This window comes from Triturus cristatus, chromosome 2_1 (assembly GCF_964204655.1).
Source record: "Triturus cristatus chromosome 2_1, aTriCri1.1, whole genome shotgun sequence".
NCBI classification, from domain to species: Eukaryota; Metazoa; Chordata; class Amphibia; order Caudata; family Salamandridae; genus Triturus; species Triturus cristatus.
The window spans coordinates 494,615,306-494,628,572 of NC_140581.1; the positions used below are offsets into that span (position 1 = coordinate 494,615,306).

The following is a 13,267-nucleotide window of genomic DNA, read 5'->3' on the forward strand; positions in this document are numbered from 1 at the left end:
AACTGTTGTAAATCATGTAGGGCAATCTCTCCATCACATTGCCCTCTTTGTAAGGCAGTCCACAGTATCAGAAGGGATCCTACATCCAACAATAGGGTCCTTAGGTTTGACTCCATTGTCTTGAAAAAGTCTTCTGCAACCCAAAATATAGTATTTTGGATTGCATAGATCAATTTAGGTAAAACTATAATTTTATAAAGGGTAGCTTGCCCCAAAAGTGAAAGCGGAATTTTGTGCCGATTAATAAACCTGGAAAAAAATTGGTTAAAAATTGGTTGAGGACCTTTTTTGGGTTTTCCTCAATTAAACACTCCCGTCATCAGTAATAACATTTTCCCAAGCATTTAAACCCTTGTGGCCCTTACTTACGGATAGACAGACGGCATTCAAACTTTATCGAAGAACACGGCAGATTGGATATAATGGCAATTATCCTTTAAACCTCGATAATCTGGATGTTGCGGGGAATCCCAGCGTATGTTTATAACGGAATATAAAGAAGATCGCTTCAACAATTTTTAAAGCTATACCCAACCCTGAAGAAGTCCATGTTGAATGAAACGTGTTGGCTGGGCTGATGAATGCATATCGCATATGACTGCAAATAAAGAATAATTGGAAAAAGAAACTTCAAGACTCCATGCGCAATACTTTTTGGGATTTTGTGGATTTTGAGATATTGATTGCATTTCACAAACTAATTGTGCTTAATTATATGCTCCTTTTCATTGCTTGATTATTTAGAGAGAAAAACGTTTTCTTTTATTGTGACTTCTAACGGTGGGGTCACGAAAAGTTGAGCATTTTAAAGTAACAAACAAATTGAGAACTATTATACTATTATATTGTGCTGCCTACATTTGCCTACACTGCTGTCAGCACAACTCCCTTATGGCCCTTACTCTAAAGAACCTTCTAACATGTGGGCGGGAACCAACCTGTCAAGGGCTAGAGCACCAATTTGTTCCAATTAATCGTAAAGCCAGAGTATCTACCAAGTACTTCAATGTCTTGCTGTTTAGTCATGGTAAAGTTTAGGTCAGCGGTGTTGAAAGCATATTATCAGTGAATAAAGATATTAACTTATCCAAAACAGTTGAATCAACCTGTGGATACCTCAATTCAGTGCATCTCATCTGATCCAATATACCAGGGTTGCTACAGTCAAGGCAAAGAGGAGTAAAGAAAATGGCCAAAGAGAAATATCTGAGATTGAGCACCATTTATCTTTCCTCTGGTCATTGGGAGATGAGTCCATCTCGGATATTTCGCCCCTATGCTCACTTTAGTTAAGTGAAGGATTGAATGACCATTTCATGGAATCAAATGCTTTTTCTGAGTCAAGCAACAGTATCACTACTGGCTTTGAAACATTAAAGGAGGATACCATACAATTATATAGCCTTCTGAGATTGAGTCTTGTCGACCTTCGTGACAGAAAGCCTAATGTTTTAGCTATCTACAGTAACGAAATGAGCCTAAACACACCATAAACGTTTCACAAGCAGTTAATGTTCATGAAGCTCCAATGATTCAGAAGTGTAGATGACACCTAGAAATAACAAGACAAGCATCAAGGTAAATGTTTTCCAAATGGCCACTGTTTGTGAAGCCTGAAACACATACTGTAGTTAGGAGGGAGGATTGCATCCTTCTCAACAAAATGTGTTACTTTATATCAACAGTAATTTTTAAGGTTTATGATTGTTGAGATTCATGAATATCTCAAATTAAGTTAAACAAAATGGCAACTAAAGTGTTTAAGATACCCTGGAAGAAAGGGGACAGGGTCTAAGAATTGTGTATGTCAACTCCTTTGCAAATGCATACAGACTGAGGAGTGACCACCACTCCTGAGCTAGCTACCTAGCCAACTAGGCGCTGGGCTTGGCTGCTCAGCACAGTCAGGGTAGCAACACAAACATGTCTAAAAATTATTCAACTTAGTGCACAGTGTGAAACACCAACAGCTTGCTTGCACTTGTAGCAGTAGATCTCTTAGACAGCCTGTCTTAATTGCTGCTCTGGAATATGATTGGATCCAAAATATGTTTGCAAAAATCTGATCGCACTTAGGGGCTCATTAGGGTGGCGGGTGAACCTGAGTCCGCCCACCATCCCCGCGGTGTTGGGACCGGCCACCAGACATGCGGCAGTCCTGCACCGTGAATTAGGATGTGACCAACACCATGGCAGTGGTATTCTGCAATTTAACATTGTGGCGGGTGCTGCTGACATGCTTAAAATAGCATGTCTGGCATTTCACTGCACCACATGGCAGGCACCACACGGTGCCTGGCACTTGGTGCAGCGAAATGTAGGGGGGTACCTTAGGTACCCCACCAAGTGCACTCCACCTTCCCCAGACACAAGGGGGGCCCGCAACAGGCCCCCAAAACCAATTCCCGCCAGCCTTTCCATTTTCAAACTCAACATCGTAATATGGCGTACGGTGCCTGTTAGGCACCACCACCATATTAGTGCCCCTGCTCCGCCCGGCAGGCAATCGTGACGATTGCCACCAGCGGAAAAGCGGCTGACGGCATTTCCATCCGCCGCGATACTCACCGCCGTCCTAATATGGCAGGGGGTAGCTCTCATGATGATGGCCGAAAGATCACCACCGCCGGCCCGGCGGTGGCGATCGTTCCGCCATCGTAATGAGCCCCTTAATTCAAATAGTCAGCTGTCTCTATTTTGTGGTGTGTTATAAAGTGGGCATAGGGTCTCCTCAGTGATGCAATACTCCTTTATCTGGCTAAGGGCTTCCAGAGAGGGCAAACACAGCAGCAGCAAGGCAGGTAAGTAGAGTTTCAGCAGCACTTCAGGCTTGTTGCAAGTGTGGAGGAAAAGGGTTGCATGGTGCTCCTCACTCTGAAACACACCTTCAGAACAGGTTAAAACTATAATTGTGTGTATTTTTCATGGGTTGTGTTGTGTATCAGGATTTGGATACATATAGTTATTTTTAAAGTGTATATTAATGATTGTTCTTTTCCACATATTCAAATGTTAATATTTGATATTTTTTCAGTTCTTTTTATTTTACATATTTTTGATTTGTGGGGAAGAAATGAGAGGGTAGTGTTTTTATATAAAAATGGGTCAATTATAATTAAGTGCAAATTATTTTTATTATAAGCATGTTTATTATTTTTCTTTTTGGTGTATGTGTTATGTTGTGGGATAATGTTTATTTTAAGTTTTATTTTATTTTTTAAATCAAGATAAGTGTGTGCAAAGCTAATATAGTTGTTTTTTTATACATATTTATTTTAAAAATGTAGGATTTTTAAATTATTTGTTTACATTTATGAAATACTTTTAACAAGTCTTGATTTGTGTGTGCAATGTTTTGAACTGCCCCAATTTTTGCACTTTCTCCAATATTGTTTAGATTGGAGTAATAATAGTCAATCTGACCCCCACCCTAATGTATGCTCTTTCCCTAATGTTTGTCGTACTGGAGTTAGAAAAGTAAAAATGACCCTTCCATTGTATGCACTTACCCAATGTTTTTTATACTGGCATTAAAATAGTGAATCAGACCACTCGCCCTCTCCCTCCACCCCCCAAATGTTAGCAACTTCTCTGATGTTTGTTAAACTGGAGTAAGAATAGTACGTTCTAAACCCCCAATGTTAGCATTTTTCCCAATTGTTGTTTTATTTTAGATAGAATAATTGAATTTATAAAATACAATAGAATAATTGAAAATTTTTAAAAAAACAATAATTTTGGATTTAAGTTAGGTTATTATATATTACCCTATCATGGACATTCTAAAGATATTTTAATGATATACATTTTTTAACATGTTTTTTAATTCATTGTGTTTAAAATGATCTTGTATATATTTAGTATTTTAAAAGATTAATTTATGTTATATATTTTAAATATAATTTGTAAGGTTTGAATAAATTAAAAATATATTTTAATGTTTCTTTTAAAAAGTTATTGTATGTTTTTGTGGTGTTTTATTATTTAATATAAATTACAAATGTTATATATTTTGTTTAAGAATGATTTTAGGTGCATAATATATGCATGGTATTTTAATATTATTAAAATGCATTATTTAAATATGTGTTTATAGAGTAAAATATATATAGCAAAGGCCGCCCCGAATGGGGCCTCGAAGGCCGGCGCCATAATGGCCGCCAGAGCCCAACAGGAACGGATCTGGTTTTCGCCGCCGGGTAGCACCGTATGGCAAAACACGCCTGAGGCCCCCTCCCCCCTTCCAAGAACAATGGGAAAAGAGGAAGGGAGGGATATAAGGCGACGCTTCCCCTGGGGGAGCTCACTTGCACATCAGGGAGCCGGGGGAGCGGTGCCAATGATTTTCGAGTCTCACCCACCCACACCTACGGATCAGCAGAGTCGCAGTGCTGACGGAAATGGAAGGAACTAAGGGTACAATGGATGGCTAAGGTGACACACCGACGTGCAGTGTGTGGGAGTAGGGCCACTCACTTTGGGATGCCTCACGACAGGTTGAGTTGGCCTAACAAATGAGGGGGGTAGCAAACAGAGACGGCACTCGCAGCCCAGCCCCCGCTGGACAGCAGGTCACAAAAGAGACTAACAAGGTAGCGAGTTGGGGCCTAACTCCGGGGAGAAGCTACTCCCCCCCACACAAAGAGAGCGCAAAGGGAGTGCAAATCCCACTGAAAAAGGAACGCAGACACAAAAAGTGTATTGGTTTGGTTATGAGAACAAATCACCAGGAAGGTTTGTAGAAGGAGGGCCAATCACTTCGGGATGCCTCACGGCTGGGTGAGTATGCCTGACAAAAAATCGGGGTAGCAAACTGAGAGGGCACTCGCAGCCCAGCCCCCGCCAGACGGTGGGGCACAAAAGAGACTAACAAGGTAGTGAGTTGGGGCCTAACTCCACACGCAAAGGGGCATGGTAAACAACAAAGAACAATCTACGAGCTGTCAGGGTGATTTACAACCCTAGGAGATGCAAAAGACAAACCAGTGATTTATGGCCAGCCGATGATTTATGGCTGATGATTTATGATGCTCATGCAGAATGATTTATGACAACAAAAAGATGACAGATGGTGACAGAATGATTTATGACATACCGATGATTTATGACCCATAATGTATGGCCGCTGATTTATGATGATCAGGCAGAGTAATTTATGAAAACGAAAATAATGACCGATTGCGGCCGAATTATTTATGGTACATGATGATTTATGACCCATGATTTATGATGTCCAACTGACAATGTGTGATACACAATTTGTAATAATGTGTGACAATGATTTATGACCCCGGCCCAAAGAAGGTGTCCAGGGGAGTTGTACAGGTATGACCTATGTAATAAGTAATAAAACTGCGGCCCACAACGACCACCAAATACGACTGTTGGCTGTGTTTAGTAATACAGGTGCACAAGTATGGTACGGTCCCTGGAATGGGCACAGTGCGGCCGTTATTATTTTCAAGCTAATATATTCATGTTTATACATTATTTGCATTTTTTTAATATATTTACTTTATAAGAAATAATTTTACTTTTATTTTTATTCATCGTAATGTTAAAAGAGCAAACGTCAGCTTGATGGTCACTCATCATGTCAGGGTCAGACAGTCAGGCACCTTACGTGTCCTAATGCACATGTACCAGAAAGGAAAGATTTGCTACGCAAAAGATCTCAAAGCCCTGATGGCAGTGTCATCATCCTAGCAAAGCCATGCTAGTGACTCTTTCCCTCGTCATCAGTGGGAGGATTGTCCTCTCATGATGAGGGAGAGTGTCACTGATAGAATCAGCTTTGGGTGCTTTATGTTTCAGCCCGGAAGCGCCCAGGATGGTCTGTCAATCAGTGACGGCTAACACCACCCTTTCTAAACATGTCACAGAGTACTCAACAAGTCTCACTGATCCCATCCTTGGACAAGTTAGGAAATGTCCTCCTCTCACTGGCTGACACTTGACAAGGTTAGCCAATGTGAGTATGAAGCAGGATCTTCCAGTTCCTTTTGCCTGAGGCTGGCCACAGCCCACCGCTCTGTCCCGGACCACCGCGCTTCTCATCCTTCGCACACTAGTCCTGCCTTTCCACTGCCGTCGGCCAGGGAAGTGCTTTATTGAATGTTTGGGGTGGTGTGCAGACATATGAATGTATATGAATTTGTATGTGTGCGTGTGAATGGGTGGGTGTATATGTGTGCTGTTATATGTTTGTAAATTGGTTGGTGTTTGTGTATGTGCATGGGTGTGCACTAGGGAATAGATGGGTGTGATTATATGTCCCTGTGTGTTCTTGTCGATGGGTGTTTGTGGATGGATATGTGCATGCGTGAGGCCTCTCCACAATTTCTACAAGTAAGCCGCCACCACTGACTGCAGGAGCGCTGCTTTGCATACTCCAAAAACGTGCCTTTTGTGATAGGCCCGATTGTGTACTTTGTCCGGGCTTAATACCGCATTCCAGACCACCCAACCATCAAACTCTGGCACTGTAATCCTGTTTTAAACAGGTAACCCCGCACAAAAACGCACACAGACCTCAAACATGCAAAAACATAAACTTACACAAACACACACAATCCATACTGTTCTATGTACAGCACCACATTTTCCAAGGCAATGTATATTCTTTCTGTAAAGCTCTTTCAAAGGCAGTTAAATGATGCCAAGTCTTGTCTCATCGCCCCTTGTTTTAGATCCACATCTGTGTTGGTTTATTCTCAGCCCTCTGTTGTATTTTTTGTGCTAAGGTGTCTTTATTTTGTCTCCACTGCACTAATGATATTTACAAACAGCCTTATTCAAGTTTGAGTCATTGGCCCTGATATAAATAATTCTGGACTGCTGGGGAGAAAGGGTTCCCCTGCATGGATTGCAAGAGACAGGCCATGACATTGAAGGCAGGTTAGGTCGGTAGGAAGAGACACATGCTTTTTGTGTGTTTGCCCAATGGCCAGGGGACCTTTCTGAGTGCTTCGGAAACAGCCTTCGCCCATGATTTGCCCTGAGGATGGAATCGTACAGAACGAAGATCAGGCGGCCGCCGCTGCCGACCGAAGGCCTGCAGATACGACACTTGAGGAATTCCTCTCAATATTATTTTAGTGCCAAACATTTTGCTTGAGAAGAAAAAGATGTCTATCTTCTGTTTCCTTATTTTCTCTGCAGGAAAGAAAAGGATTGTTGACTTCCTCTCCCCTCCCTTCCTTCCTTCTTTCCAAGGTACTCATCAGAAAAAAACAGAGAACCGAGTAATTGTTCCTGTTCTCTTTCTTAAGTCGAGTTAAATACTGTCCCTGCGAGTTCCCGTAATTCAGAGCGGTCTGTGCGCGTGCAGAGGGCGGGAGAGGAGCTGAGAGGACGGCCAGGGGTAGGTCCAGCGCCTAGATCATTCGCTTCCACAGGTGGTGAGTACACTTTACCCCCTCTTGAGCAGACAATGGACTTAAATACATCCTGTACGTTGGGTGTTTGCACCTTCAGTTCACGTCCAAGGCCTGTAGGTGAGTGGGGGTGGTGGCGGCGTTGAGTTATCAGCCTTCGCGCACTCATGCACATCTGGTTTCTCCATCACTCTTAATTCATAATGGCTGCACCCGTGCAACATCTGTGCGGGGAGTGGAGCAAAGCGTGTGTGCCCATTTCTATATTACACAAACAGCTTAACATTTCTTGCGGGAAGCCACGGCGGAGCGCAACCTTAGCAGAGTAGAAATTAGCCTCACAGCTGTCCACAAGTTTGTCTTAGAGGCGAGCAGGAGGCTACAAAACAAGGGGAAGGGGAGTGTGTTTATCTGTGATTTAGAGTTGAGCGGCCTTCGTCGGGGGTTGAGTTTTACCTCCAGTGCTGGGGATTGCTTGGTGCAGGGAGGGGACCACCGCTTGAAGACGAGGCGCTATATCACAAAGTGAGCACTCGAAGCGCTCATTTAAAGCAGGTCTCTGACACATTTTTGGGCTAACTGGTGTCTGAACTCTGAAGTAGTTGAAGAGCTGGATCCGCGCTGTTTTACCACCTTGTTATAATTTGGTGCTTGTCGCAGGAAGGTTTGTGGAGCATTTTTTTTAATGTAGCAGCATTTGTTGACATCTCTAAAATAAACAACAGAGCATAACACAATAGGATACACAAAGCAACCTAAAAATACAATTAAACATATTGTGGCAAAACAACACAAGTCAACAGAACAACCACAATAAAACACAACTAAATCTCATAGCAACATTACAGTAAAGATACAAAACAGCACAAAAAGCAATAGACAACCTCGTCCACAAAATAGGACACACAAAACAGGCACGTTCTTGTGACAGGTTCCCAGCTTCGGAAGCCTGCAGTGGCAAACGGCGTTTGCATCGAGCACTGCCTGCCTCACCGACTACCAAGGACACGAAACGGCGCCAGTTACAACATTTGGTGATCAGACCCTGCTTGTGCACAGCAGTGTGCGCGTGGTGCCAGTGTCCTAAGATGTGCCCGGAATCATGGACTGCAGTGTAGGGTCCCTGTGTTTGAATGCATGCCTTTATGCCTGCGTCTCGTTTACTTGTTGTATGCGCCTCCTGTTGCTTGAAGCCGCACAAGTTCGAAAACGTGACCCACAACTTAAGCAGCATCGGCATCATTTCACAAAATGGCTTTGACGGTGTAGTGTGCACTAACGTATATGTATGTATGTGAGTGCCTTATGCAGCAGAAACCTACCACTACCCTGTGCAAGATGGATGTTCACAGTGACCAGTGCAGGGACGGAGGGGAGAGGACACTGCGTCAAGAGAGGGGTGTGCGGGGCGTGGAGGGGGGTTTGTGTGCCATCCTCAGCGTACCCATCCCTGCTTTTCATTGGTTCATTTACACAACAGATGCTTTCTGGTTAGATAGAAATACTTATCATTGCATTTGCAGCACTTTATTTGTCGCTCAGGGAACAGCTTCCCATGTAAAGTGCGTGTGCAGCAAGTGTGAAAAGCGCTTGGTTGCACGGGGGTCCGAGGATCTCTCCAGGTCACCCTCATCTCTGTGTAAATGCATTACACGCAAGCATGTGCACTATACTTGAAGCCGCGATTACACCGGTGCGACAGACAGAGCGGCACAATGGGCTCTGTTTGCTGCTGGTAACACCGGCCCAGTCCGTATCGTGGAAGTAGCTCCTTGCACCAGGGCACGAATGGAGAGTAAAGTCCCATTTGGAGACCGCACTTCTTTCTTAGAAATCTTTGTAGGGGTTTAGTAGATGTCATCTTAACAACAACATTCTAACCAGCGCGCTTTCAGCTACGTACAGTACAACAACTGGCATTGCCTCACGCTTTTCCCCCCCAACTTCTTTTCATCTAGACGCAGAAAAAATAGTTTGGCAACAGACTGGTCCATATTTTGCACTGGTGCAAAACTGGTTTGGAGTAAATACTGTTTGCTCCATTCCTTAGTGAGCAGCAGAACACTGGGGCAGTGATGGATCAGTCCTGTTTTGTTTGCCCATTGCAAAGTGTCTGTGTTAGGGCTCCAGCTGTCTGTTGTGTGGTCAGCCACCAACGCCAGATGTCTGCACTTCTACTGGTCAGGCTGCACTGATCTGTACACTTACATTTATTTTTCTCTTTGGATGGAACCTTAGTAAATAACATTTGCATCTAACCTTGGTCTTTTGTATCTAGCCAAATATAGCAAGATATTAAAACTATTCCATACTTTGCCTAGGCCTCCTTTGATGGCAGCTGGCAAGCCTGGCATCAGTGCCCAGCGACTACCTATGTGTAATGAGGGTGTTTCATGCTAGCTGACACCGGCCCTTTACTACTGTTTCCCTACGACCGTAGCTGATCTCCAGCATTAGCCCCCATGCCCACTGAGACTGTGAGCACACTGTCTGCCTCTTGACTAAGAGCTTTACATTGTTTTTAAAAGGATCAATCTGTGATTCTGCCACCATTTAACTTTCTTCCTTTTAATGCTAAGTGCTTTGCATTGAAAAGTGCAAGTTCTACCATGTACGGATAAGTGTCCAAGTCCAGGTGGTATCCGTGGGCCTCCGTTCATGGAAGTTAAGATTGGGATCATGCACATGCCATTGCAGTCCTCAGGGATGATGCGAGAGTATGCGTAGGGATCCATTTCTGATGCTCTTGAGGGTTGGTTTCAGTATGCTTTGGCAGGGTGCTTCTGAACCTGGGGGCTTGGACCGGGGAGGGTTGTTTACCGTAGCTGAGCTTTATGGTGCTGGGATCGCGAGGGATGAATGTTGACTGTTCAGAGTGGTCTGCTGGATAGGCGAGGGGCACCTTCTCTGTGTGTACATGATGGGAGGGGGTTTGGTGGTGGATCTTAGAGCAGTGCAGAGGGATGGCCTCCGGTAATCTGTTGGGTTAGTGGCACTTGTGTATGCTGATGGGATGGTGTTCGTGGTGGATCTCTGAGGGATGCAGATTTACGGCCTCCGGTAATCTTCTAGTCTAGTGGCACTTGTGTATGCATGAAGGGATGGTGTTCAGTGGTGGCTCTATGAGGGGTGCAGATTGATGGCCTCCGATAATCTGCTGCTTTAGTGGCACTTGTGTATGCATGAAGGGATGGTGTTCGGAGAGGGATCTCAGAGCGGTGCAGATTGACGGCCTCTGGTAATCTGTTGGGTTAGTGGCACTTGTGTATGCCTGATAGGATGGAGTTCGGTGGTGGATCTCTGAGGGATGCAGATTGACGGCCTCTGGTAATCTGTTGGGTTAGTGTCACTTGTGTATGATTGATAGGATGGAGTTCGGTGGTGGATCTCTGAGGGATGCAGATTGAAGGCCTCTGGTAATCTGTTGGGTTAGTGTCACTTGTGTATGCCTGATAGGATGGAGTTCGGTGGTGGATCTCTGAGGGATGTAGATTGACGGCCTCTGGTAATCTGTTGGGGTAGTGGCACTTGTGTATGCCTGATGGGATGGAGTTTGGTGGTGGATCTCTGAGGGGTGCAGATTGACGGCCTCTGGTAATCTGTTGGGGTTGTGGCACTTGTGTATGCCTGATGGGATGGAGTTCGGTGGTGGATCTCTGAGCGGTGCAGATTGATGGCCTCCGGTAATCTGTTGAGTTAGTGGCACTTGTATATGCATGATGGGCTGGAGTTCGGTGGTGGATCTCTGAGGGGTGCAGATTGATGGCCTCTGGTAATCTGTTGCCTTAGTGGCACTTGTGTATGCATGATGGGCTGGAGTTTGGTGGTGGATCTCAGAGGGGTGCAGATTGATGGCCTCTGGTAATCTGTTGGGGTAGTGGAACTTGCGTATGCCTGATGGGATGGAGTTCGGTGGTGGATCTCTGAGGGATGCAGATTGACAGCCTCTGGCAATCTGTTGGGATAGTGGCACTTGTGTATGCATGATGGGATGGAGTTCGGTGGTGGATCTCTGAGGGATGCAGATTGACGGCCTCTGGCAATCTGTTGGGTTAGTGTCACTTGTGTATGCATGATGGGATGGAGTTCGGTGGTGGATCTCTGAGGGGTGCAGATTTACGGCCTCTGAGAGTCTCTTGGGGACCATCGAACAGGCCCTAAACCTTTCGCTTTTGATCGACAAGTATGTGCATATTAAAAAAGGAGATTTATATATGGTTTACGTGGACTTGTCAGCCACGTTTGATTGTGTTTCCCACTCCAAACTTTGGGTAATATTGGCTGACATAGGGGCCCCTTTGAACTTGCTTACTTTTGTCAGGGAACTTTATGCTAATGCCACTGCTCGAGTTTGTTATGGGGTGGGGGGGAGTTGACGGACGCATTTCCAGTAGAAAAAGGGGTTAGGCAAGGATGTGTCCTAGCCCCTTTTCTTTTTACATTGTATACAAACGCTCTGGAAAAAGAGATGCTGAAGGGATCCCAGGATCTCCCGATGATAAACAAGCGCCCAATACCTGCACTACTTTATGCAGATGACTCGGTCATATTGGCCCGCACCCCCCGTGAACTTCAAAAAAATCTGAATAGATCCGCCACATTCATGGCGAGTCTTGACCTGAGGATAAATATAAGCAAAACTTTTGTTATGAGGTCAAGTTCCTCCCATACAAACACAAATAAAATGAGGGGTATCTACCTGAATAATCAAAAAATAGCTTCCACCCATACATACTCTTACTTAGGCATAACAATGGACCACAAATTATCTTGGAAAGCGGCAGTGGAAACTCGAAGACTACTCTTCTTGAGAACAGTCACAGCCCTTCTCAACTTCATTAGGAAATTGGGAAATAGAGCTCCAACCGAAATCATCCAGATCTATAAAACTAAATGCTTATCAGTGGCTTTATATGGGGCTGGTCTTTGGGGTTTCGTGAACACGGATACCATCCAGAAAGTTGAAAACTCCTTTTTGAGGTCTCTCCTTTCAGTTCCGGGGAGTACGGGAACTTTTGCTTGTCATCTAGAATTGGGTCTTGTACATCTGGCGGACCTAGCAAAAGAGGAGCCACTTTTGCTATGGCGTAAAATATGGTCATCAGATAAAGCCACCCTTTCCCAGTCGCTCCTGTTGGACTGTCTAACCCTGGATAACGCTCATAGGTCTAAGTGGCTGCGGCACATTGCAATTTTCCTCCATGATTTGGGCTGGGACAAGTATTTTTACAATCCTACATCAATATGTGAGGTGTCGAGAAAGATCTTAAAAACTAAAGCACTCGCCCATCTGGAGGAGATGAGACTATTGAGCGAAGTTAGTAAACCATCTGTTACTCATAGTCTAAGGATCCAATCGGTACCAACATTGCAGCCCTATCTTACTCTAAATCTGACAAGCTATGAGCGCTATCTATTGGTAAGACTCAGGATGAATATCTTCCATCGAATAATCGCTTTCCCAGTACAAAACAACTGGGTTAAAATTCTACCTGCTTGTTCTTGTGACCTTATCTCCCCACAATCAACTCTCCACACTGTCCTTTTCTGTAAATTTTTTGCAGAAATTAGGAAAAAACTGCTTGTTACCTTTTTGAGGCGCATTGGCCTCAGACAATGTCGCCCAGCCTTACTCTTCTTGCAGATGTTGGAAGGAGACCTACTGGTATTTACAGTAGCTAGTTTTTTAAAATCTATTGTTCATCATCGAAAGACCCTAGATCAAAGAGCTATTGAGTCTACCTAATGTTACAATTCCGATAATCTTAACGTCTTTGGTTGTGCTTATAGGAAATTCTTGTAAAATAGAGATTTCTCTTTTAACTTGGAAAAAACTTTGTTCCTTTTTATATTTTTAAAGAGCTGTAATTTTATTGAATGTTTTTATTGTA

At 44.0% G+C, this 13,267-nt stretch overlaps 1 protein-coding gene across 2 annotated transcripts in view; it reads left to right on the forward strand.

Annotated features, from left to right (window-relative positions):
• ZNF366 (zinc finger protein 366) overlaps window positions 1–13,267 on the forward strand; it is a 498,300-nt gene that overhangs the window by 327,687 nt on the left and 157,346 nt on the right. The window contains exon 1 of one of the 2 annotated variants that reach the window (XM_085632351.1): window positions 7,279–7,400. The exons of the other annotated variant lie outside the window; for it this stretch is intronic. The gene's annotated coding sequence lies outside the window, so the exon portion shown is untranslated. Of the gene's footprint in view, window positions 1–7,278; window positions 7,401–13,267 lie in introns of those variants that run through there. 2 annotated transcript variants of the gene reach the window in all.